This window comes from Pseudophryne corroboree, chromosome 1 (genome assembly GCF_028390025.1).
Source record: "Pseudophryne corroboree isolate aPseCor3 chromosome 1, aPseCor3.hap2, whole genome shotgun sequence".
Classification (NCBI taxonomy): Eukaryota; Metazoa; Chordata; class Amphibia; order Anura; family Myobatrachidae; genus Pseudophryne; species Pseudophryne corroboree.
The window spans coordinates 473844569-473867903 of record NC_086444.1 but is presented as its reverse complement, the minus strand read 5'-3'; the positions used below and the strand labels follow the sequence as shown (position 1 = coordinate 473867903).

The 23335-nt window shown below is 45.6% G+C and overlaps 1 long non-coding RNA gene across 1 annotated transcript in view; it reads right to left on the bottom strand.

Moving 5' to 3' along the window:
* The window catches only part of LOC134894161 (uncharacterized), a 155992-nt gene that overhangs the window by 16290 nt on the left and 116367 nt on the right, over nt 1-23335 (bottom strand). Inside the window, exons 2-3 of the long non-coding RNA XR_010171756.1 lie at nt 11048-11161; nt 5380-5494 (exon numbers count right to left, since the gene is read on the bottom strand). This is a non-coding gene — a long non-coding RNA (uncharacterized LOC134894161). The remainder of the gene's footprint in view (nt 1-5379; nt 5495-11047; nt 11162-23335) is intronic.

The following is a 23335-nucleotide window of genomic DNA, read 5'->3' as shown; positions in this document are numbered from 1 at the left end:
GTACCTCAGTGCCTCTACGTACCTCAGTGTCTCCAAGTACCTCAGTGTCTCCAAGTACCTCAGTGTCTCCAAGCACCTCAGTGTCTCCAAGCACCTCAGTGTCTCCAAGCACCTCAGTGTCTCCAAGCACCTCAGTGTCCCCAAGCACCCCGTGCCCTTTAGCACAGTTGTACCTGTTATTCTTCACTGATTCATCAGCGCCTTTCCAGTTCTGTCTTTCAGGAGACCTTCAGCGCCCACACGTGCTTCCTGTCTGCCGACCTCATCCTGCATGAGGAGAACTTGGATTCGGCCATCTCTGCCGCGGTTCCTCTTCCCAGTCACCGGAAGAGACCCCGAGTCCACAACACTTCCAAAACCAGGTCAGTGGTGGTATTCGTGTAGTCCTCCAGTCGCCCGCGCAGACTTCGCTAGCACCGGGTTCACAAAAACCTTAGTCATGACAGTCGGCCTTCGTCGACAGTGGAGCTGCGGGAAATTTCATGGATCTTGGTTGGGCTCAGGCTTTGGGCGTTCCACAGATACCTTTGGAAAAACGTATCACCATGCACGGCTTGGATGGTGGTCCGCTTTCTAATGGGGTAATCACTCACCGCACACCTCCAGTACAACTGACAGTGGGGGCCCTACATTCGGAGAAAATCGAATTTTACCTTACCCATTGTCCGGAGTTTTGGGTCACCCCTGGCTTGCCTTTCATAATCCCACCATAGATTGGCGGTCTGGGGAGATTTCCCGATGGGGTCCCTTTTGTGTTAAGGAATGTATTTCCCGTCCAGTCCGGGTTGCGGCAGTCACCCCAGAACTTATTCCTTTGGAATATCAGGACTTTGCCGACGTTTTCTCCAAGGGTAATGCGGATATTCTGCCTCCTCATCGGTCCTATGACTGCGCTATAGACTTAGTTCCCGGTGCCTCTTTGCCTAAGGGGAAACTATATGCCCTGTCTGGGCCGGAAACTACGGCAATTAATGATTATGTACAGGAGAGCCTAATAAAAGGCTTAATTAGGCCCTCGAAATCTCCATTGAGTGCAGGGTTCTTTTTTGTTGAGAAAAAAGATGGGTCGCTCAGACCATGTATTGATTATCGGGCTCTGAATAAAATTTCTGTTAAAAACACCTACCCCTTGCCACTGATTTCAGTACTGTTTGATCAGCTCCGGACTGCCGTTATCTTTTCCAAGATCGATCTTAGAGGGGCTTACAATCTCATCCGAATAAAATCTGGGGATGAGTGGAAGACGGCTTTCAGCAAACAGTCGGGACATTATGAATACCTGGTGATGCCGTTTGGGCTGTCTAATGCTCCTGCTGTATTTCAAGATCTCATTAACGACGTCCTTCGCGACTTTCTAAGAAAGTTCGTAGTCGTTTATTTAGATGACATTTTGATTTACTCTGAGTCTTTTGAACAACATATTACCCATGTGCGACTGGTCCTTCAGAAGTTACGGGAAAATAATTTATACGCCAAACTGGAGAAATGTGATTTCCACATCACAGAAGTGTCCTTCCTGGGGTATATTATTTCTCCTAAGGGGTTTTTCATGGAACCAAAAAACTCCAGGCCATCCTAAATTGGGCACAACCCACGAACCTAAAAGCAATTCAGCGCTTTTTAGGGTTTGCAAATTACTATAGGCGTTTTATTCATACCTTCTCAGATTTGGTTGCTCCTATTGTGGCATTGACTAAAAAAGGAGCGGACCCTTCCAATTGGTCGCTTGAAGCCAAGTCTGCCTTTCTGGCCTTAAAGCAGGCCTTTGTCTCAGCTCCAGTACTCAGACACCCTTACCCGGATCTCCCCTTTATTGTCGAGGTAGATGCCTCAGAGGTTGGAGTGGGGGCTATCCTTTCTCAGGAAGACCCGGAGTCTCAGGAATTACACCCATGTGCCTTCATGTCCAGAAAATTCTCCTCCGCAGAATCCAACTATGATGTTGGTAATCGAGAATTGTTGGCAGTTAAATGGGCTTTCGAGGAGTGGAGGCACTGGCTGGAAGGAGCAAGGCATACCATTACGGTGTTAACTGACCACAAGAACCTGCAGTATATTGAGTCAGCTAAACGGCTTAATGCTCGACAGGCACGTTGGGCGCTGTTTTTTACTCGTTTCAGGTTTATTATCACCTTCAGGCCCGGTTCCACGAATACAAAAGCCGATGCCCTGTCACGTTGTTTTCTTCCGGTTCACAATAACCACCCGGCTACTACCCCCATAGTCCCATAGTCTGTCATCCAGGCTGGCCTCACACAGGATTTATTTACACAGCTAGTCCAGCTTCAGCAGCAGGCTCCCAAAGTCACTCCTGCAGATCGTCTCTTCGTCCCTGAATTTCTGAGAGGCACTGTTCTAGCTGAGTTTCATGATAATAAGGTTTCTGGTCATCCGGGTATCACTAAGACCTTGGAGTTAATCTCTTGCTCAGTGTGGTGGCCTAATCTTTCTAAAGATGTAAGGGAATTTGTCCGTTTCTGTCAGGTTTGTGCTCAGTACAAGGTATCTTGATCGTTGCCGGTCGGGCAACTCATGCCTTTAGCTGTTCCTCTCAGGCCATGGTCACATATATCCATGGATTTCGTGGTGGACCTTCCTCTTTCAGCTGGATTTCGAGTCATTTGGGTGGTAGTAGATCATTTTAGTAAGATGGCCCACTTTATTGCTCTCCCCCGATTACCCTCTGCTCAAGGGTTGGCAGTTTTATTTCTCCGCCATGTGTTCAGGCTCCATGGTTTGCCCAGGGATATTGTCTCTGATCGGGGACAGCAATTCATCGCCCGTTTCTGGAAACGTTTTTGTGCCTCATTAAATATGAAACTCTCATTAACATCTGGGTACCATCCACAGTCTAACGGACAAACTGAACGTGTTAATCAGTCGTTAAAACAGTATTTACGGCTATATTCGGCCAAACTTCAGAATGATTGGTCTGAATTTCTTCCTTTGGCCGAGTTTGCCTATAATAACTCTTGTCATTCTTCCACCAAGGAGTCCCCATTCTTTTCGGTCTTGGGCTTTCATCCTAGAGCCAATTCTTTTTACCCTCATTTTCCAGTCTCCTCGTTGACCTTAACTTCCCGTCTCAGAATGATTTTTGAAAAAAGGTGCACCTTGCCCTTAAGAAGGCTGCCTTCCGAGAAAAATGTTTTTCTGATAGGTTCCGACGCCCATGCACTTTTAAGGTGGGAGATAAGGTGTGGTTGTCAACCCGCAACATCAAGCTCCGACAACCCTCGGCTAGATTGGGACCCATATTTATTGGACCGTTCCTTATCGTTAAGAAGGTCAACCCAGTTGCTTTTCGGCTACGCTTGCCTAAATCACTCAAAATTGGCAATACTTTTCCCTGTTCCCTTCTGAAGCAGTATTTTTCTTCCAGGAGATTCCCTCGGAAGACTTCCCAGGGTAGACCTCCGGTGGATGTTCAGGGGCAACAAGAGTTCTTGGTGGAGAAGGTTTTAGATTCCAAAGTTTCTCGGGGCCGGCTTTATTTTTTGGTTCACAGGAAAGGCTATGGCCCGGAAGAAAGGTCTTGGGTCCTGGATAACGATTTACATGCCCCTAAAGTTAAGAGATTATTCTATCAGGAATTTCCTCAGAAACCCGGCTTTAGGGTTTTTTTAACCCCTCCTCAAGGGGGGGGGGGTACTGTTAGGTGCCGCGGTCCACGGCGCCGCTCGGTCTGCTTCCGAGCGACGCACCTCCCTCCCTGCCCGCCCGGCGCCTAGCAACGCCAGGACACCATGCGTACTGTAGCCACCGGGTCCCTGGCAATGCTAGGATGCCAGGTGTCCTCAGCCGCTGGGTCCATAGCAACGGGGACGCCATTGGCGGACCGCGTTCCCCATTGCCAGATAGGATTGATTAGTTGCTCGTGCAGCAGGGCAGCTGCACGGCAACTAGTAATTAGGGTCTGGGGGCTGGTCTTGCTGGCCCTCCTGTCATTGGCCAGCAGGGTCTTTTTATGGGAGCCAGCACACTGCAGCCTCGCCGGTGATAGCTTCCTGTATGCTGTTCCTGCCTTGCAACGTCTGTTCCTGGTCAGCTGTATCTGGTCGATCCTGCTCCCTGTGCTCCTGAGTTCTGGAGTTCTGAAGCTGGTCCTGGGAATCCTTCCTGTCCAAGTGAACCTGTTGCGGTCATCTGGGGGTTCTCGCTTGTTGGGGTTCTCTTCCGGTTTTGTGAGTAGCGGCTTCTGCCGCATGTTGCGGCCTAGGCCGCTTAGTCCTTGTTTTACTTTTGTATTGGTGGTTTTTGCGGAGGTTTCCGCTTTTCACTTTCCTCCCCGGAACTCGGCGGTGCCGTGTGGGGGAGAGGACAGTGGTATCTTTTGTAGTTCTTTTCCTTTGGCGGCGTGCCGCACATATATTTAGTTTTAGGGTAGTTAGTAGCCCCTAGCTTCTGTTTGCTTTAGTTAGAGGTTCCCTTGTTATTATCCTGTCTCGGTTCACGCCTTGTCTCACTCTAAGACCTGGGGGCATCGGAGTTGGGCAGACCTAATCCGCCCTTCAAACGCAGCTGCCGTGGGCCCAAGAAACCATAGTCACTCAGGCATGAACTGACCACACGGTAAAACAACGGAGGTAGGGTGCTAGGGGCTATTCCCGTACCATCCCTTATTTCAGCGTCACATCCTGGTGCTCTGGACTCTCTACACAACATCTCTCTAGTTCTGAGCATCAGGAACGTAACAATCAGAGATATAAGGCTGACAAGGTCTATTTACATACAACAAGTTTGATGCAGGAAGCAATTTAAATAACCCACACACACTGAATTGGCATTCTAATTATTTTGTATTGTAATTTTGCTATAACTCTCCCCTTAAGCTGCAAGAAAGAAAGAAAATGAAGCATTCAAGCTTACTATGAAATAAGCAGTTTATTTAAGCCAATGTCAAAAAAGACAATTTGACAATTTGTAATTTTTTTCAGTTTATTAAATGACGTGAAAACGTGATTTCTGAAAACATTTTACAATGTCTTTCCTTTCTTTTTCCACTTTATAAAGAAGTGTAAAAGTCTAAAGGAGAACACACATCTAAACACATATTTACAGAAGTTAATGATTGCCTGTGATTTAGTTAACTGGATGATGTGATGCAGTCTATAGCTGCCATTAATATGTAGCTCCCATGCCCAGGATCCAGAGAGGAATGAAGTATAGTGGTAAGCTAAACCCAAATCATATGATGTCCATACATAAATTCTGCTACCTGTGTAACTTCTCTCTTTCTCTCTCTCTTTTCTCTTTCTCACTTTGGGGTCTATGTATTAAGGGTCATTCCATGTCAGTTCACCCAGGCATGACACGCACCGACTCAGATTTTCATGATACTTTGTACACTTGATACTGTACCACCACATATCTACTAACCAATGTCATTTTTTTCTTCTCTAGACCTCACAGTTTTTGAGATATAGGGGGGTCAAAGTTTAGAAAACTTGCTGGGAAATTCCACTCCTGATGCTCCATTTTTTCATAGGTTTACCTGGAAAACAAAATCACATTTCAGTACCTAATCCACATATCACTTTAAAATGTTCACCCTTTGTCAATCAAAAGTTGGATATTCCAGTAAAAATGTTTTATCAATCTTGCCTGACTCCAAGAGTTCATTATACATTCCTTTACTTCATACCTATGTTAATTTGCCATTTTCACAATTTTTTTCCCCTGGAAAGAGGGAGATCTATCTCTTAATTGTGACTGCAGGGAGAGTATTGTGGAGATCTGCTCAACACAAGGCTACTTACAGTACTTGCTCCAGAAAACACACATTGGTATGTACAGTATGTAGGGCTCAGTGTGCAAGAATATGAACATTTCATTGATTCTGAAATGGTCGATGCATTCACTACACATTCTGTGTCCAGTGCCTGTATTTAGGGTTGATGGGTGATTACAGCCTGTAAAGAAGCCCTGACCGTCTTTATTCCGGCCTTCACTCTGTCTAACAGCCCCCCTCATTCATTCTATGCCTCTCAGATTCTTCCATTCACTGGCAGCCGCCCTTAGCTCTGCCTTCTTAGTCTGTATGAGCTGGCGGATGGTAAGACCAGACAGGCACTGCGGAGAGTACACAGTAGGCTCTTCTTGGCAGCAGGAAAGGGAGCGTGACTTGACATCGACTTTACGCTCCCGGTAGCCTATAAACATTGCTATTGATATCACATGCTTCCTGGTTTTAAGTTACTTGCACATTGCCTTTTAAAGGTAAGACATCCACCAAGCATAATAGATATAATCAGGGCCATTTCTAGACATCTTGACTTCCAGTGCGAACAGTACAAAGATGCGTCTCCCCCATAGTTAGTTTAAAAATTAAACATTTGCACACCCACTTTTCTCTTACGTCCTAGAGGATGCTGTGGTCCATTTTAGTACCATGGGGTATAGACGGTTCCGCAGGAGCCTTCGTCACTTTAAGACTTTTCAACAGTGTGAACTGGCTCCTCCCTCTATGCCTCTCCTCCAGACCTCAGTTTAGAAAATGTGCCCAGGAGACTGGATGCACACTAGTGGAGCTCTACAGAGCTTTGCTGGAAAAATACTTTCTTAGGTTTTTTATTTTACAGGGAAGCTGCTGGCAACAGCTTCCCTGCTTCATGGAACTTAGGGGGGGAAGAAGGAACCAACTTCTCAATTAGTTAATGGTTCTGCTTCCGCTGACAGGACACCATTAGCTCCTGAAGGGTACTGAACACAGCCCAAGCCTGGCCAGCGTTCACTCCTACAGCACTGCCGCCACCCCCTAACAGAGCCAGAAGTCAGGCTGGTGAGTATATTACTGGAGTCCTGCAGAGAGGGGATCCTCCGGTCATCGTTGGCGGCATACAGGTACACGTGCACGCTGCGCGCCATGTCTCTCAGCACAAGGGTGCAGAGCGTGGGTGGGGGGGGGCGCGCTCTGAGGGCATGTTTTAAAACCTTACTCTCACTGGCAAAAAGGGTACATACATGTACAGCCACTGATATGCCATCCCCAGCCAGTATAAATATTACATTGCTGAGGCTGAAGGGCGTGGCTTCTCCTCAGACTTGCCAGAACACTCACTGGGTGCCATTTTCTCCTGCAGAAACTCCAGTATGAAGCTCCTGAACGTTGTTTCTTCTCATGACAACGCTGAAACAAGTACAGGGTGTTATAGAGGGGGTAGAGAGTGTTCATTATAATTAGGTCTGTGGGCCTATTATTGGTATATACGCTGTAAGTGGGTAATATTTCCACAATTCACAATAAGGCGCAGTATGTGGACTGGCAAATCCTTCTGTGTCTCTCTGACAGACTTTAGTGTGGGTCTGTCCCCAATAGCTCCCCTGTGTGATAGGTGTGTGTGTGTGTGTGTGTGTGTGTGTGTGTACGTACAAGAGTGTAACATGTCAGACATTGGGGAGGGTTCTTCCCAGGAAGAACCCATTTTAGATGCACAAGAGGGTAATGTGGATCTGGATCCTAAATCCAAAAATATACTGGTAGGTTAATTGGATCCCAACAAAATTAACCCTAGCATGAATGTGTGTGCGTGTACATGTGGTAGGGAATATAGATTGTAAGCTCCACTGGGGCAGGGACTGATGTGAATGGCCAAATATTCTCTGGAAAGCGCTGCGGAATATGTGCGCGCTATATAAATAACTGGTAATAAAATAAAATAATAATCCTTGGGTATTGCGGATAGTATCCCAAGGGTACAAATTAGAATTTCAGGGCCTGTCCTCATGCCGATTTTTCAAATCAGCCTTACAAGCTTCTGTTCAGGACAGAGCAAAAGTGCTGAACGCAATACAGAAATTATGTCAAGACAACATAATTTCCTTAATTCTTGTGTCACAACAGGAAAAAGGCTTTTATTCAAGCCTGTTTGTAGTGCCAATACCGGATGGCTCGGTCAGACTGATTTTAAACCTAAAGACTCTAAACCTTTATTTGAAAAGGTTCAAATTCAAGATGGAATCCCTGAGAGCGGTGATTTCCAGCTTGGAGGAAAAAGAATTTCTGGTATCGATGGACATCAAAGATGCTTATTTACATGTTCCCATCTACTCTCCGCATCAGGCATACCTGAGGTTTGCGGTGCAGGACTGCCACTACCAGTTACAAACATTGCCTTTCGGGCTCTCCATGGCTCCGAGAATATTCACCAAGGTGATGGCGGAGATGATGGTTCTTCTTCGCAAGAAAGGAGTCAAAGTCATCCCATACTTGGACGATCCCCTCATAAAAGCGAGATCCAGGGAGAAACTAGTGCAGAACATTGCACTTTCCCTGACAGTGCTTCAACAGCATGGTTGGATCATGAACCTTCCAAAATCACAATTGGAACCCACAATGAGGTTATCAGTTCTGGGAATGATATTGGACACAGAAGCACAGAAAGTGTTCCTACTGGTAGAAAAGGCTCTGGAGATCCAGAGAATGGCCAAACAAGTTTTAAAACCAGCATGCGTATCGATTCATCAGTGCATCCGCCTGCTGGGGAAGATGGTAGTGGCCTACGAGTCTCTACAATTTGGCCGATTCCACGCCAGGGTGTTCCAATGGGACCTACTGGACAAGTGGTCCAGATCCCACCTACACATGCACCGGAGGATAATCCTGTCAACAAAAGCCAGTATTTCACTCTTGTGGGGGCTTCAAAGTTCTCACCTCCTGGAGGGACGCAGGTTCGGGATTCAGACTTGGATCCTGGTGACCACAGATGCAAGCCTCCGAGGTTGGGGAGCAGTCACGCAAGGGGAAAGCTTCCAAGGACGATGGTCAAGTCAAGAAGTACTCCTTCACATAAACATTCTGGAATTGAGAGCTGTGTACAACAGCCTTCATCAAGCGGCACACCTTCTTCAAGGTAGTTCCATACAGATCCAGTTAGACAATGTAACAGCAGTAGCTTACATAAACCGCCAGGGCGGAACAAAAAGCAGAGCGGCATTGGCAGAGGTGACAAAGATACTCCTCTGGGCAGAAAGACATGCAATAGCTCTGTCAGCAATTTTCATTCCGGGAGTGGACAACTGAAGAATGGGGTCTCCACCCAGAAGTCTTTGCAGAGGTAGCAGATCGTTGGGGCGTTCCTCAAGTAGATATAATGGCATCACGTCTCAACAAGAAGCTTCAGAAATATTGTTCCAGGTCGAGAGACCCACAAGCAATAGCAGTGGATGCACTGGTGACCCAGTGGGTGTTTCAGTCGGTGTATCGGTTCCCTCCACTTCCACTAATACCAAAAGTTCTCAATATCATCAGAAGAACAAGGGTTCAAGCAATTCTCATTGCTCCAGACTGGCCAAGGAGGTCTTGGTATCCAGATCTTCAGGAGTTATTACTGGAAGATCCTCAGCCTCTTCCTCTTCGCGAGGACCTGCTTCAGCAGGGGCCGTTTGTTTATCAAGATTTACCGCGGCTGCATTTGACGGCATGGCTGTTGAGCGCCAGATCCTAGCCCATAAGGGTATTCCCAATGAAGTCATTCCCACACTTATTCTGGCCAGGAAAGGGGTAACGTCCAAACATTACCATCGTATTTGGAGAAATTATGTATCTTGGTGTGAATCCAAGAAGTCTCCTGAGGTGGAGTTTAAATTAGGACGTCTTCTCCTATTTCTACAGGTGGGTGTGGATGCTGGCTTGAGATTAGGGTCTATCAAGGTCCAAATTTCGGCCTTGTCACGACCTGCCTTGGGCTACTTTCTCTAACTTACTGACTACGCTGGTAAAGGATTTACCGGTAGGTAATTAAAATCCTATTTTTGACCCTGCACTCCCAGACATTGGCCACCACAGGAAAAAAAAGACCCTGATTCATGCCCCTTACATTATTTGGCATTTGTCCTCCTTATAGTAATGTCCCTTACACATTATGCGACACACCAATATTCCACTGATAACATTAAGTGCCCCTTGCACTATGTTATGCCCCACACAGTAATGCTCTTTGTTCCATATTGTGCCCCACATAGTAATACCCCTGACACCATATTATGCCTCACAGTTATGCCCTTGACACCATATTATGCCTCACATAGTAATGCCCCTTACACCACATTATGCCCCACACAGTAATGCCCCGAAACCATATTATGCCTTGCACAGTAATGCCCCTTGCACCATGTTATGCCTCAAACTGTAATGCCCCTGACACCATATTATATCCCTACACAGTATTGCCTCTGACACCGTAGTAAGCCCGAGGTGAGAGAGAAAAAGAAGGCTCTTGTGTGGGCGCACTCTTAGTTAATTGAAAAAAAAATTCAATAGATTTTAATTAGTCATAAACAGATAATGTTAAAACATAACTTTTAATGGATATTATTTAAAATTCATATGATTACCCATTGAAAAACATCGGATCCAAAATAAATCAGTGATGAAATAAAATATAAATGAAAAATGTGGAAATGTTCTGGTCCTGTCTCACGGAATGTGATAAGAAAGGTTGTAGACACTTCAACGTCCTACACCCATTTCAGCCTGACCAGTACAGGAAATCTGTATTAATGAGACCGCAATGTGGTCAATTATATATTATATCTGTATTGAACAGGTCAAAGAAATAATGCATGAGACATTAACTAGTTCATGCCGGTCACCAAAGAAAATTGCACAAGTGTATTATAATTGTGAAAGACTCAAACGGTCTTATTTAATTATAGTATGCCCCACAGTTATGCCCCTGAGATCATGTTATACCACACAGTAATGATCCGTGCACAATATTATGCCCCACGCAGCAATGCCCCTTGCAACATATTATGGCTCACACAGTAATGCCCCAACATCATATTATGCCCCACATTTACGCCCCTGACACCATATTATGCCGCACACAGTAATGCTCCTTGTACCATATTATGCCCTACACAGTAATGCCCCTTGCACCATATTATGCCCCACAAGGTTATGCCCCAAAGGCGCGCACTGAAAAAGTGGGTTTGGCCACATACTGAAAGGGGTGTGGTCACAAAAAATGGTTGTGTCAACATGATACGCCACCCGTTTTTCATAACTCTGAGAACATTCCTTTCCATTGCATATGCACCTTACCTATATGATGGTTTCGCACAATGTGGAACCTCTGAAGAAATGCATTCTTCTTGGGAAGATGACATATTCAGTTGGTATTCACTATTCATGTAGATCATATCATCCAGAAGATGCCTGTTTGTGTAGGAATAGAACATGGTCATCACCATACAATAGCGGTTCAACCAGACTCATGCCCCATCTGTCACTTTCTGCCCCCTGCACAGAGCCGGCCCTAACCAATATGATGCCCTAGGCAAGATTTTGGCTGGTGCCCCCTATCACCACCGCTGGTTCCGCCTCTGACCTTGTACCCCCTATATTTTAAATAGGAACAGTTTGCACATTTGGCGCACAGCCCAAAAAGGGGTGTGTTTTTGCTGGCAAGGGGCATGGCCAGGCAATAACCCCAATTCCAATTACGCCACACAGTACTGCAACTTTATTCATATATGATCATGCAATAGTGTCCATAATTCATATTACATCCCACAGTAGTATCACTTTGCCTTATAAACTTTACTCCTCACAGTAGAGACCCTTATTCACATTACATCACACTGAATTGCTCCTTATTCACATTACACCACACCCTATTGCTCTTTATTCACATTAGACGACACAGTAGTTCCCTTTCTATACGCAACGCCACATAGTAGAGCACCTTATACGACACACATTAGTAATGCATTTACACACATTCCACACAGTAATGCCCTTACACATATGAGACACCTTATTAATGTCCTTATAAACATAATGCACCTTACACATTATGGCAACCTTTATTAATGCCCTTTTACACATAATGTCCCTTACACATATGCCGCACATTATTAATGCCCTTATACACATAATGACACACATAGTGTCCCCTACACATTTGCTGCACATTATTAGTGCCCCTATACACATAATGACACACATACAGTAGTACCCTGTTACACATATGCCGCACATTATTAATGCCCTTATACACATAATGACACACATGGTGCCCCTTACACATATGTTGAACATTATTAATGCATTTTAACATGACACACATAATGCTCCTTACACATATTCCGAACACTACTGCACAACCAACCCACTCACATGCACACAGCACTCACACTGACCTGTGACCTCTGCCTCTGCTTGGATACAGATGTGTCCTGATAAATCTTGCCTCAATGCTAACGTCGGGCACACCTTTTTTATGAAAATGCATCTTATTTGTATTGCTATGTGGCTAGGATGCACATGCAGCTTCTGCTGATTAAAATTATATGCAGCATGCCTATATACTGTGTGAGACTGTGGCTGTATCTGCATATGAAATGCTACACACAGAATATAGGCATGCTGCATATCATTTAATCAGCAGAAGCTGCTGATGCCCCTAGGCATATCAAATGCCCTAGGCAATTGCCTAGTTTGCCTATGCCTATGGCCGGCTCTGCCCCTGCATCTCATAGCCACACCATCTCCCCCTTGCATCTCTTAGCCACACCATCATCTCCCCCTACATCTTTCAGCCACACCTTCATCTCCTCCTGCATCTCTCAGCCACACCAACATCTCCCCCCTGCATTGTCTCAGCACACCATCACCTCCCCCTGCATTGTCTCTCAGCACACCATCACCTCCCCCTGCATTGTCTCTTAGTACACCATCACCTCCCCCTGCATTGTCTCTCAGCACACCATCACTACCCCCTGCATCATCTCTCAGCATACCATCACCTCCCCCTGTGTCATCTCTCTGCACGCCATCATCTCCCCTCCTGCATCATATCAGCACACCATCACCTCCCCCTGCTTCATCCCTCAGCACACCCCCCCCCCTGCATTGTCTCTCAGCACACCATCTTCTACCTCCTGCTTTGTCTCTCAGTACACCATCACCTTTCCTTGCGTCGTTTCTCAGCACACCATCACCTCCAACTGCATCGTCTCTCAGCACACCATCACCTCTCCTTACATCATCTTTGAGTCCACCATCACATACTCCTGCGTTGTCACTCAGCCAGACCATTATCTCCCCCTCAGTCATCTCTCAGCCACACCATTACCTCCCCCTGCATCATCTCTCCCTTCATTCTATGTCACTCTGTGTGCCTCCCCTCCCCTTCCTTGCTTGACTCTGTGTCCCCCCTTCATTGTATACCTTTTTGTGTCTCCCCCACTTACTCTACGCCTATCTGTGTGTCTCCCCCCCGTCAATCTATGTCTACCTGTGTGTGTTACTCCCCCCCCCCCCTTCCTCCTCACCTTCAGCTGGGAGACGGGAATTGTCAGGAGCGTTGAGGCCAGGCAGCAGGCTGAAGCTCAAGGAGAGTGGCACTGGCATCACGGTAATGCTCCCATCAGCAGTCTTAGCAAAGTGGGAGTCTGGGAGCTGCTGCTGCAGTAATGCCACCGAGCACAACAGGCCTTGCTTGGTGGTACAATTGTAATGGGCGGGCGGCTGTTGCACAATGATGGCAGGTGGGCAGGTGGAGTGTGGGTATGATGCCTTGGCCGTTGGTGCCCCCCTCTGCTGGGCCTGCCACAGCGCCCAGGGCATGTGCCCTGCTTGTCCTGCCCTGCTCTTGCACCATATTATGCCCCACAGTTACAGTATGCCCCTGACACCATATTATGCCTAACATAGTAACGCCCATGTTCCTTACAAATTATGCCACACTAACTACTCATTTTGAGGGGTTTCAATTAAATCGTTTAATGCCGCCACCACCACCTCTAGCTGCAGCATTTTGATTCTGAAAACCCCTTTCCCCTGTGGGTCAGCGGTCCCGGCACTTCCAAGGATTGCTTTTCACACCAACCTCCTTTTCCTGAGCCTCTAGTAAATGTCCCTCCCAAAATGGCTGCCGCCTCTTCTAGCAACCTTCACATCTGTCTCATCTGAGGCGGTGCCCATTTTGGGAGGGACATTTTCAGCAGTATTCCATGCAGACGGTCAGAACGCATGGAATACTGTGCAGACTCTGGCTGCAGGTGCCCCGTGCGATTGCATTGCTCGCCCCACCCTAGAAATGGTCCCGGCTATAAAACACCTAGGAATGCAGCTAACACAAGTTGGTGAGTGCAGAGCTTCTGTGATATTTGTTTACACAATGTGGTCACATAACACATGTACCCCAAATATAGGAGTAGCGAGTGTAGTGGATCATTGCCTTTTGTTTATATGATTAATTTTTTACACATCTTCACATGCACCCCAGTGTTTGCCCATAGAATCCAACTTGTGCTCATTATATCCAGCTAGTCAGAATGTTAAATCCTTAAACTGGGCATACACTATACAATTATGTGGCAGATAATCCTCAGATCTGGCTGGTTAGAATGAAAATCTGGTAATGGATGAGCAAATAACAATCATTTGCTCCCAAAAACTGGAAAATGGACATAACCTGTCCGTGATTTAACCAATTTGTATGAACCACAGTTTTTGTCTGTTTTTCAGTGTTTGGGAGCAAATGGACGATTGTCATTTGCTTTTATCCATTACCAGATTTTCATTCCAACCAGATAGATCTGGCAAATTATCTTCCAGATAATTGTATAGTATATGCCCAGCATTAGCAGTGGCGGCTCAAGAGGTGAGTGGGGCTGCAGCACAGTCCAATATTCAAATAGGGGTGCCACACCAACTGCCACTCCAAATGCTGCCAAACATCTCTGACAGTTGGTGTGGCTCCCCTATTTAAATATTGGATTGCACTGCAGCCCCACCACTTGAGCTGCCACTTGTCCCAGACAGTGGGGTAAATGTATTATAGCAGCACACAGCATGCCGCTATAACACTTCCTGCTTTGCATAATTACCAAGGCGCAGCAAGAAGGGATATCGACAAGATGTATTAACATCTTGTCTGCTGAAGTGGGGCAGTGAAAACTCCCACCACCGGCGAAGCCCCCCTGAGTATCACTGCCCGGCAGGCTCCATTGCGCGTGCTCAGGATCTCGCTACTTACGCAAGATCCCCTGTGCAGTCTACAGCAGGCACTCGCCACAGCCAGGGACAGCTCCTGCTGTGGAGAATGGGCATCGCCACCTGCCGCTGTCAAAACCATCAGCTGTAAGTGTTGGAACAGTCATCGCTGCTGACTGCTCATATATTGCCCTGGATATCGGCGTGCCATATTTTAGATAGCAGCGCTGATATGGACAGCGCCCCCTGTCACTGAGGCGGTTCCGCCTGTGTCTTACATGGGGTAGAAGTGGTATCAGTGCACATAACGGGTGCTGATACCATTTCTCCCCCATACCGATATTTAATACATTTACCCCAGTGTGGCAGATGTATTAAGCCGAGAGAAGTGATAAAGCAGTGATAAGTGTAAGGTGATAACGCACCAGCAAATTATTACGGGTTTGAAAAATGACAGTTAGGAGCTGACTGGCTGGTGCGTTATCACCTTGCACTTATCACTGCTTTATCACTTCTCCAGGCTTAATACATCTGCTCCAATGAGCTTACAGTCCCACAGCACTTGGGATATGTTGCTTTGTCACCCAATCACCTCAGACAACAGTAAACATTTCACCTCTTTTCAGCCCCTTAGAAGTCGAATTGTGAAAAAAAACCTGCTTAGTGATTGCTTACATCATGGAAGGAATATACTCCCCGAATTTCTTGTTTCTAGGTCCAGGGGTTTGGGCTGCGCGTTGATGAGTCAGTCAGTCAGTCAGTCAGTTAGTCAGGAAGACATATTTTAGGGAGGACATATTTTACCCCTTTTCATACCCTTAGAGGTTGAATTTAAAAAAATCCCTGCTTAGTGGGTGCTTACGTCATGGAAGTAATTTACTGCTCGAATTTCATGCTTCTAGGTCCAGGGGTTTGGGCTGGGTGTCGATCAGTCAGGACACTTGCTTTTACTGTATATATAGAGTAAATTATGACTTCCTTTTACTGTAAGTACAAAAGTCATGCCACATTAAAACATTGTCTCTTGTAACTGTAATTTACCTAAAGGTGAAAGCCAAATACACACATACATCTATACACAAATACAATGTCACACACCTTACATTTACACCAGACACAGTTATCCCAGAAGCTCGCTCTCTCCTTTTGTGTCAAAACTTAATAAAAGACCTATCTGATTCTTCCAATTTACATACAATTCTGAGTTTACTGCTACAGGTTGAGTATCCCATATCCATATATTCCGAAATACAGAATATTCCGAAATACGGACTTTTTTGAGTGAGAGTGAGATAGTGAAACCTTTGTTTTTTGATGGCTCAATGTACACAAACTTTGTTTAATACACAAAGTTATTAAATATATTGTATTAAATGACCTTCAGGCTGTGTGTATAAGGTGTATATGAAACATAAATGAATTGTGTGAATGTACACACATTTTGTTTAATGCACAAAGTTATAAAAAATATTGGCTAAAACTACCTTCAGGCTGTGTGTATATGGTGTATATGAAACATAAAAGCCTTCTGTGCTTAGATTTAGGTCCCATCACCATGATATCTCCTTATGGTATGCCATTATTCCAAAATACGGAAAAATCCGATATCCAAAATACCTCTGGTCCCAAGCATTTTGGATAAGGGATACTCAACCTGTATTAGAATATGTGGCGTCCTCACCATTAATTGCCTCGTCAAAGGGTTCAGAACTCCTTCTGCCTCCACTTGAATTGATTTTTCCCAATTTCCCACCATCCACTGTTCATCCTCTCAGCTCACGAGTGTCATTCAGACAGCTTTCTGTGCTCTCCATCCTGAATGATGGGCCACCCATGCAACTCTTTAGTTCTTCTTTGTTAAGATATAACTAGCAAAATACAGAAAAAATAAATATACCACCCACTGTGAGTAGCACATAAACATGCTAATTGTCACTTTTTATTTATGCTGTCCAAAAATTAATAAAAGGGTTTAGGACCATAATTGCACTGTTATTTTAAACTCATTGTTAATTTTCCATATAATAATGCAAAAAGCTGCTTGATCTTTATATATAGCACTGTTCAAATGTCATGTGGTACATTTTCAAACTAGTAATGCATACATTATTACTTGCCCAAAATACATGAAGGAACTACGATCTAAGTTATATTCGAAGATCAATTAAGTAGTCAAATAAGTTGTATTTATTATGTATATAAAACAAATATCAAAATGTTTGATTACCTCTAAGATTCAGTACTCTGACACATAGGGGCCTGTATATATATATATATATATATATATACACACACACACACATACATACAGTATATATATATATATGTATGTATACTGTATGTATATATACTGTATGTATATATACAGTGTGTATATATATATATATATATATACATACATACAGTGTATATGTGTATATATATATATATATATATATATATATATATATGAGTCCAGAGGTGTTCTTTCTAGAGATGTGCGGTGGGCACTTTTCGTGTTTTGTGTTTTGGTTCTGGTTCCATGCTCGTGTTTTGGATCTGGATTGGTTTTGCAAAAACCACCCTTTCGTGTTTTGGTTTTGGATCTGGATAATTTTTGAAAAAACATAAAAACAGCTAAAATCACAGAATTTGGGGGTAATTTTGATCCTACGGTATTATTAACCTCAATAACATTAATTTCCACTCATTTCCAGTTTATTCTGAACACCTCACACCTCACAATATTGTTTTTATGCCAAAAGGTTGCACCGAGGTGGCTGGATGACTAAGCTAAGTAACACAAGTGGGCGGCACAAACACCTGGCCCATCTAGGAGTGGCACTGCAGTGGAAGACAGGATGGCAGTTTTCAAAAATAGGCCCCAAAGAGCACATCATGCAAAGAAAAAAAAAGAGGTGCACCGAGGTCGCTGTGTGACTAAGTTAAGCGACACTAGTGTGCGGCACAAACACCTGGCCCATCTAGGAGTGGCACTGCAGTGGCAGACAGGATGGCACTAAAAAAGAAATAGTCCCAAAACAGCAGATCATGCAAAGAAGTAAAAGAGGTGCAATGAGGTAGCTGGATGACTAAGCTAAGCGACGCAAGTGTGCAGCACAAACACCTGGCCCATGTAGGGTTGGCACTGCAGTCCCACTGCACTAATGGCGGATACCGGACGCACGTCTAACACCAACATAGTTGTCAAGGCCTCAGTTATCCGCTTTGCAACAGGATGTCTGCTGTCATATTTCAACTTCCTCGCAAAGGACTGTTGGACAGTCATAGTACAAATGATCTTACGACTTCCCCTCTGGGATGACGATCGACTTCCAGCAGCAACAACAGCAGTGGCAGCAGCAGCAGCAGTAGGAGGAAGTGGTTCTTGATCTTTCCCTAATTTATCCTCCAAATTTTTGTTCTCCATTATTTTTCTGGAGTTATATAACAAAATGCAGCAAAGGAGAGCGTACCTCTATACCACACAGGGCAAACCCTGTAAAAATTATTTGGATTAAATATTAATAACCCCTTTATTTGGAGTAAATAATATAAAGCACAGGACAGCACCACTGAACTTATATGGCAGCACCACTGGACTGGACTTATACTGCAATACCACTGGACTGGACTTATACTGCAATACCACTGGACATATACACCAGTACCACTGGATTTATATGGCAATACCACTGGACATATACAGCAGTACCACTGGACATATACGGCAGTATCACTGGACAAATACGGCAGTATCACTGGACTGGATTTATACACCAGTACCACTGGATTTATACGGCAGTTCCACTGGACATATACGGCAATATCACTGGAATTATATGGCAGTACCACTGGACATATACGGCAGTATCACCGGATTTATACAGCAGTACCACTGGACATATACGACAGTATCCCTGGACTTATACGACAGTACCATTGGACTGGATTTATACGCCAGTACCACTGGATTTATACGGCAGTATCACTGGACTTATACGGCAGTATCACTGGACATATACGGCAGTATCACTGGAATTATATGGCAGTACCACTTGGCATATACGGCAGTACCACTGGACATATACAGCAGTATCACTGGACATATACGGCAGTATCACTGGAATTATATGGCAGTGCCACTGGACATATACGGCAATATCACTGAATTTATACGGCAGTATCACTGGACTTATACGGCAGTATCACTGTACATATACGGCAGTATCACTGGAATTATATGGCAGTGCCACTGGACATATACAGCAATATCACTGGATTTATACGGCAGTGTCACTGGACTTATACGGCAGTATCACTGTACATATACGGCAGTATCACTAGACATATACGGCAGTATCACTGGACATATACGGTAGTACCACTGGACTTATGCAGCAGCACAGGGACACCACCACTGGACTGATGCAGGACAACACAGCATCACTGCAATGGACTTGACTTATACAGCAGCACAGGACATATGGCAGCAGAGGACACCACCACTGTGACTGCATTGATGCAGCACAAGACACTACCACTGTACTTTATGCAGGACAACAAGGCACCACTGCACTAGACTTATACATCTATGTCACAACTGAGGGCCTGAGCTGACAGGAGGCAGCCTCAGTTGTAGGGGCTGAGATGTAACGGAACCTGGGAGGTTGTATCAGACCCCTAGACATGTAAGTAACATGTAGAATAACTGCCCGAAGGCGTGACCACGACAACCAGGATAAAAGTCAATGATGTTTATTATGACAAATTCCGTAACACAGCAGCAGTAAAGGAAACATAAAAGTCAACAGAGGATAAATACAATTCCTGGGTACTACAGGGTGGCAAGGGCCACAGGCACTGGTAGTGTGAGACAGTTCTTATAATCTTCTAGTTGGAAAGTCCTTACCAGGCCTGACTGTAGCAATGGAGAGAACCCAGGATCGTACCAGCTGATGTTCCAGGAAAGGCTGGGCTGCTGAAGGTAAAACGGCTGCTGTGGATACTGGCTGGAACCAGACTGTTGTTGGTACGGAGTGGATACTGGCTGGAACCAGTTAAATAATAAACGAACTTGAGAGCGATTAAATAATAATGAAGTTTGGAGTTTGAGAGCGGTGAAATAATAATACCGGTGGAGAGTGGTAAACTGCAGAAAAGGACACCGGCCCTTTAAGAGAAGCTATACACTGCTGGAAGCTGGGCTGGAAGCAGGTGATTGTTTGAGAGCGGTGAAATAATAATACCGGTGGAGAGTGGTAAACTGCAGAAAGGACACCGGCCCTTTAAGAGAAGCTGTACACTGCTGGAAGCTGGGCTGGAAGCAGGTGATTGTTGTAGCTGGAAACAGGTGAGTCCAGAATGGATCGGGGAGTCAGGCTACACCGCAGATGGAATGCTGGTGCGGGTCTCTATAGCAGAAGTCTGGAGACAGGAGCTGGAACCTGGAAGACAACCACAGGAGAGAGACAAACTGGAACTAGGTTAGACAACCAAAGCACTGACGCCTTCCTTGCTCAGGCACAGCATACTTATACCTGCAGCAAGGAAGGGGTTGGCTAGGCAATTATGCAAATCAAGAATACAGACAGCAGATTGGTGGAAATAATCAGATGACAAAATCCAAGATGGCTGCGCCCATGCAGACACTTGGAGGGAAGTTTGGTTTGTAATCCATGTGAGAATTGAAACAGTAATGGCGACGCCGGCCACAGGAGACAGGAGACGCCAGACTGACAAGCGCACATTTAACCACGCGGGCACAGCGGAGGCCGCGGCTGATGAAATCACCACTCTGACATTCTGCATGTGGAAACTCAGGAACAGCGGGATCCGGTCCTGGAACGCTGAGCCAGCCTTAGGAGGCATCTGAAGGGTAAGTAGTGGCGTCCAGATACCCGGATCGTGACAATCTACACTGGGCAGGGCCGGTTCGAGGGCCCTCGGCGCCCCGGGCAGGGAATGGGGGTGTGGCTTAATACAGGGGGCGTGGCCAGTTACGCCCCCTGTTCAGTAGAAGCGCCGCTTAAATGCTGAGCGGTGCGCGATGACGTCATCACGCACCGCACAGCAAAAGGTCCTCTCCACGAAGGGAAACTAGACGCGTAGCGTCTAGTTCCCTTCGCGGAGAGGACCGTTGCTGTGCGGTGCGCGATGACGTCATCGCGCACCGCTCAGCAAAGGTCCTCTCCGCGAAGGGAAACTAGACGCTACGCGTCTAGTTCCCTTCACAGGGGACCACAGCCGGGATCACAGCCGCAGAGTCGGGGGACACAGCGGGCAGCGGAGGGCACAGCAGTGGCGGATCTTACCATGGTGCGGCGCCCTCCGGATGGCGCCAGCGCCCTCCGGAAGGCGGCGCCCCGGGCAAAAGTCCTGCTTGCCCGTGGCAAGATCCGCTACTGACACTGGACATATGGCAGCAGAGGACACCACCACTGTGACTGGACTGATGCAGCATAAGACACTACACTGGACTGAGCAGCACAAGACAGCACTGGAATCGCCGCCCCACTTTCCCTCCCACAAAGACACTGAGGATGGAGACACGGCCTCTCGCTAAACTCTCCAATGCCGGAGTGAAAATGGCGGCGATGCGCGGCTCCTTATATGGGATCCAAAACCCGTGAGAATCCGACAGCGGGATGATGAGGTTTTGCCTCGTTCTGGTTTCCGAGTCAAGTGGGAAAACCCGAGCCGGGCCTGGATCTAGTTCTTCTAATAAGACCAACGAGTGCCTATATTGGAATTGCTGCTATATATATATATATATATATATATATATATATATATATTTATAAATATATATATATATATATATATATAAAATGTGTGATATATATATATATATATATATGTGTATGTGATATATATATATATATATATATATATATATGTGTGTGTGTGTGTGTGTGTGAAAAATCAGGATCCGAACCCCCCCGAACTTCACCCATTTTACACGGGTCCGAGGCAGACTCGGATCCTCCCGCCTTGCTCGGTTAACCCGAGCACGCCCGAACGTCATCATTCCGCGGTCGGATTCTCGCGAGATTCGTATTCTCTATAAGGAGCCGCGCGTCGCCGCCATTTTTCACTCGTGCATTGGAGATGATCGTGAGAGGACGTGGCTGGCGTCCTCTCAGTTTCTATGTTCAGTGGGCTGCAAATTGTGCTGCAAATATCTGTGCTCAGTGTGCTGCAAATATCTGTGCTCAGTGTGCTGCAAGTGCAAATATCTACGTTCTCTGCCTGAAAAACGCTCCATATCTGACTGTGCTCAGTGTGCTGCAAATATCTGTGCACAGTGTGCTAATTGCTTTATTGTGGGGACTGGGGACCAGCAGTATTATGTAGTAGGAGGACAGTGCAGAGTTTTGCTGACCAGTGACCAGTGACCACCAGTATTATACGTTCTCTGCCTGAAAAACGCTCCATATCTGTGTTGCATTGTAGTATATAGTAGGAGGACAGTGCAGAATTTTGCTGACCACCAGTATAACTATATATATAGCAGTATGGTACAGTAGTCCACTGCTCTACCTCTGTGTCGTCAAGTATACTATCCATCCATACCTGTGGTGCATTTCAGATTTGCACACTTTGCTGACCACCAGTATATACTATATAGCAGTACGGTACAGAAGGCCACTGCTCTACCTACCTCTGTGTCGTCAAGTATACTATCCATCCATACCTGTGGTGCATTTCAGTTTTGCACAGTTTGCTGACCACCAGTATAACTATATATATAGCAGTACGGTACAGTAGTCCACTGCTCTACCTACCTCTGTGTCGTCAAGTATACTATCCATCCATACCTGTGGTGCATTTCAGTTTTGCACAGTTTGCTGACCACCAGTATAACTATATATATATAGCAGTACGGTACAGTAGGCCACTGCTCTACCTACCTCTGTGTCGTCAAGTATACTATCCATCCATACCTGTGGTGCATTTCAGTTTTGCACAGTTTGCTGACCACCAGTATATACTATATAGCAGTATGGTACAGTAGGCCACTGCTCTACCTACCTCTGTGTCGTCAAGTATATTATCCATCCATACCTGTGGTGCATTTCAGTTTTGCACAGTTTGCTGACCACCAGTATATACTATATAGCAGTACGGTACAGTAGGCCACTGCTCTACCTACCTCTGTGTTGTCAAGTATACTATCCATCCATACCTGTGGTGCATTTCAGTTTTGCACAGTTTGCTGACCACCAGTATATACTATATAGCAGTACGGTACAGAAGGCCACTGCTCTACCTACCTCTGTGTCGTCAAGTATACTATCCATCCATACCTGTGGTGCATTTCAGTTTTGAACAGTTTGCTGACCACCAGTATATACTATATAGCAGTACGGTACAGTAGGCCACTGCTCTACCTACCTCTGTGTTGTC